Source organism: Coregonus clupeaformis, chromosome 36 (assembly GCF_020615455.1).
Source record: "Coregonus clupeaformis isolate EN_2021a chromosome 36, ASM2061545v1, whole genome shotgun sequence".
Classification (NCBI taxonomy): Eukaryota; Metazoa; Chordata; class Actinopteri; order Salmoniformes; family Salmonidae; genus Coregonus; species Coregonus clupeaformis.
The window spans coordinates 25,850,928-25,855,717 of record NC_059227.1 but is presented as its reverse complement, the minus strand read 5'-3'; the positions used below and the strand labels follow the sequence as shown (position 1 = coordinate 25,855,717).

At 42.3% G+C, this 4,790-nt stretch overlaps 1 pseudogene; it reads left to right on the top strand.

Annotated features, from left to right (window-relative positions):
- The first annotated feature begins 1,886 nt into the window (after window positions 1–1,886).
- On the top strand, window positions 1,887–4,477 carry LOC121552352 (annotated as a pseudogene).
- Window positions 4,478–4,790: the final 313 nt, after the last annotated feature.

Here is a 4,790-nt window from a genome sequence, read left to right as displayed (position 1 = left end):
GGCCGGAACCGGACTAGATTGCGAACGACTCTTTAGGAATGTATTGCTTGACTGCTGTGAGGGTGATAAGTAGTCAGACAATTCACACTAAATTTGCTCACAATTTGAAATTGCGAGTGAGACAAGAGTGGAAACTCGCGAGTTCAGGATGATCGTGCAAGACTACTATGAATTTGAGAGGTAAAACATTTCTCTAACCTCATTCTTTAGCATTATGTGTCATGGCTACCATTATGTAAACATTAAGACTAAGGAGAGCACCATTAAGTTGAAACATTATTATGTTACACAATATTAGATGCGTAACTTCCTGTACAGCAATGCTTCAGAGACGCCTTTCCTCTTATCACAGCATTCCTTGCTAATGGATACCTAAGATTTCCCCCGTCGGTGTACAGCCTGAGAGTGAAAATGAAATTTCAGTTAGGATTTTAGACCCTTCTTACTATTTCTTGTTATGTCTACCTTTTTTTGTACTAAATTATATTTTAAATTGGTTCCAAATTGCAATCACTGTAGTCCTGTGTAAACCAATTAGCCTGGTAAGCATGTTCGTGTAAATATTTCGATTAATCATTGTGACACTGAATTTTGAAAGGAGGCTGTCAAATAGTTTCATGATATTTACTTGTAGTACCTGGAACCAGCAAAGTAATAGTGCAGACTGTAGGAAGACTGATTTGATTGTCTTTATTTATTTAATGTCATGGTCAACCATCACACATCTATAAGACAAAGACAAAAACATTAGTGAAATAAAGTAGTACATCCAATCACTAATTGAAGAATGACTACAATTAAGGTCAAGTAGCAGCCTTGACCCCATTCATATTGATAGACCAAATATTTGCTAATGAAACAGCTTATAAAGCAGCATCCTGACTTATGAGCCTCTGAGGCTGCTATTGAATCTGATCAGCCTGGCAGGAATAGAGCTCACCCACTGGATCATATGCATCAGCCTATAAGGCACTTTGACTGCTAATATGCCTGCAAGGAGCTTTTCTCATGAAACAGCCTACAAGGCAGCTTTCACTGGTGTAGAGAGGAGTAGGCAGGAGGCAGTCATAGTTTTAGAACTACTGCATTTATTTAAGCACCATAGATCAAAGCGGGACAAAACCCAAATGCTGTTGTGCTCAAAATATTTCTTCATAAACAAAAAGGTACAGGGCAAACCTAAAGTGCAAAATAATAAGTACTCAGGAAATAGTAGGAGAGATTCCTCTCAGGAAAACAAGTAACATTTACAATGACCGACAAAGACAAATGGCAGAGGTAGTATTTATATACAGTGATAGAGTGGTCCACAAACGAAGGGAAAAGATGAGAGGAGGAGAGTACATAGAGGCTAGAATGAATACAGTGTGGCTGCTATGATCAGGGGTGTATTCATTCTGCTGATTCTTTTGAAAAACGTTTCTTAAACGGAGGCAAACGAAACGGGGATAACAATACCTGAATTTGTCCAATAGAAACTCTTGTTTGCAACTGTTGGACTAATGATTACACCATAAAGAAGATAGATGCAGGCAAGAGTGTGCAAGGCGGTGTTGAATGTGTCACTGTCTGTCCATGTGTCACTGTCTATCATCTAAAAAATGTCTCATGACCTGTGTGCACCTACGTTGTAAACTTTCATTCATAGGCTAGGTTGCAGCAACCTCATGATGGGTATAGGGGAAATTCGACTATCATGTAGTAGACTAAACCTATCGATGTTACAATGAACTGGGTGAATGGAATATGAATGACAGTAATCCAACATGCTGTAATAGAAATAAGGATCATGCTCATGAAAAAAAAAAATTGTCCTACCTCATCATAAACGGCACTGACCGCCACTGATGTGTGTGGTCTTTATAATTTCCTAAACATAACGGACATGTGGTGCAGTGGGCTATCCTCTTGACACAGTAAAGGTAAGCGTTTTGATAATGTATTTAATTGAAGTGAAGACATACATACCTAAAGATGCTGCTATGAGCCTTTTTTGGAAAAATATCATTCTGGTGATGACAACTGCTTGGCTGAACTCTTCCTTACATTGACAGGTGAGGATACAAACTCAGAAGCAGTTCACTGGGATATGGCAGTGCTTCGTAAACAACGTTATCAAAAGAAGGGGTGAGTATAAATATTTTCTGGCAGAAAGCAGTCCTATTCAGTCGGTTCATCAGTCACCTTATCTTATAGTCTAAATTGAGAAGCACACTGACCCACCCTCCCCTCTCTCCTGTATCTCCAGGTCCATGGCTTCTTCAAGGGAAGAAGCCTGTTACCATGGATTCCATTACTTCCTCTGTGATGTTTGGGATGTACAGGAACTGCTGCCAGTGTCTCAGTCAGCTGAGGGGGGGACCAGGAACCCCAAACACCAAACTAGAAATCTTCCTCTCCGGCCAGGCTGGGGGTGTGGCTACAGTGAGGAGTTCTATTTCTGAGGATAGTTATTATTTTGTTGTGTTTTTTTAACCTTCACAGGATGCACTCAGTGTGATTGCATGGCAATTTAATTTACGTTCTAAAGGAGGAACAATGCCATATTATCCAAACTTGGGTCCCTATTTACATGATTTGGCTTTAACACATGACTTAATGTTTAAAAAACATACGGATGAGCTAGTTAAAAAGCTAAGATTTAAAGTGGGCTTCTTTTTTAGAAATAGATCTTGCCTCTCCCTAAATAGCAGGAAGCAGATTGTAGTCGACTTTTCTGTCAGTTCTAGATTATGGTGACACCATTTAGCAAATTGCAGCAGCAACTAATCTTAAACTTTTGGATGCCATCTACCATAGCACCATTCGTTTTATCACTGGTGACAGTTTTAATACCACTGCATCCTGTATCAAAAGGTTGGCTGGTCCTCATTAAAGTCCCGTAGATCAATTCATTACTCCCTTGTTGTTTACAAAGCCCCACTACACAAGCTTCCAACTTATCGAACTTCGTTGCTAACGTATAAAAGAATGAGATACCAAACCCGTTCACAGGGTTGGTTAACTCTTCAGATTCCTTGGGTCTCCACGGAATTAGGTAAATCTGCTGTTAGTTTTCACTCTCCACATTTTTGGAATCACTTACAGAATTCATTACATTTGGATTCCCTGGTGCCACTAGGGCATTTAAAAACCCTGATGATAGATGAGTTCACTGAGGTGTGCAATTGTTTTGATTGATTGATTTAGCTAGGAACTTGTTTATGATGGCTGTGAGGTTGGTGATGTTCTGGTGTAGTGTATTTCTTATTGTATTTTGTATCTTTTGCTTTGTGGTCTCACTGCACCATTGAAAATGAGACCCTGGTCTCAATTGGGCTCCCCTGATTAAATAAAAGTTAATAAAATAAATATAAGTCCTGTTACTGTGTAACTATCTGCCAACCGGTATGTGAATTCACTGACAGTCCCATTTCCTTATTCTGGTCTCTTAGGTGACAGTGATGGCACCAGGTGACATAGTGAAGGTGAGGCTGAAGTGTCAGACAGAGTCCATGCGAGCCAGAAAAGGAGCCAACCTGCCCAAACCCAAGTACCGCAGCTCCGTCCACTGTCTGCTGAACATCGTCAGAGAGGAGGGGGTGCTGGGGTTCTACGGGGGGCTCTGCTTCTCATGCTGAGGGATGGCTGTCCTACGCCACCTACTTCCTGACTTACAGCACGCTCTGTGAGTGGTTCACCTCGACTGGGAAGAAGGGACCAGGTGGGTGAGATTCTATTGGCCAAAAGTTGACCTTTTGACCCTCAAACTGTTTTATATTGATCCAAAGGTGGGTCTTACAGTGCACAACAGGATGCAACGTTACAGGAAGTTAAGATATAAATGTGTTCTGTAGTACTGCATATTAACGGCAACAGTCTAAATGTTGACCCTAATGAATGAGCCTTTGGCTTCTAGTCTACAAATGCTACATTTATTATTGTGTAGTCTATAGAGAGCATGTAACCCTATCTCCTTACCATTATGTCTTTGGATTACCAGAGTGGACAGGGGGATGCTGGTGGGTGGGTGAGGTGGCTGGTATGACCGGCTGGACAGTAGGTACACCCATGGATGTGATAAAGGCTCATCTCCAGATGGACAGAGATGTGGATATCAAGAGATACAAGGGCTTTGTCCACTACATCACAGAGACGGTCAGGTTGAAGGGGTGAGGGGGTGTTCTTCAGGAGCCTGGGAATCAACTGTCTACGTGCCTTCCCTGTCAACATGGTGGTGTTCGCTATCTACGAACTCCTGGTAGTCTTCCTCAGAACACAACCTGTTGTTATAGAACCCCCCACACTGGAGTTTAAGTAAGGCACTAGACCAGGGAGGGCAACTTTGATGGGGGTGGGGGCCACAAAAAATAGGAACTCATCATGAGGGGCCGCAGTGTCTCGTAGGTCTGCGTACACACATCCATACTTACACATGCAGTCAGAGCCGGGCCTAGCCAGCTGCCCATCCCTGCACTAGACTAACGAGACTAATGTACCTCTTCTCTCTCTCTCTCTCTCTCTCTCTCTCTCTCTCTCTCTCTCTCTCTCTCTCTCTCTCTCAGTCTCGGTTCTTCTCTGTCTTTCTCTCTCTTTCTTTTTCTCTTTTGGATCAGTAGAGGGGTTGAATGATATGCACCTTCTTTTCTGGGGGAAGGACTCAAAGGGTGTACCACTTCAGTCCTCAAGGGCCTCACTGTCTTCTGACTTGCATTCTTGCCCATTAATCTGGGAATCCAGGTGTGTGGGACACACTGGTTAATGAGTGCTGGGAAATGATCAATTAAGAACCAGGGAGAGCCAACAAACAG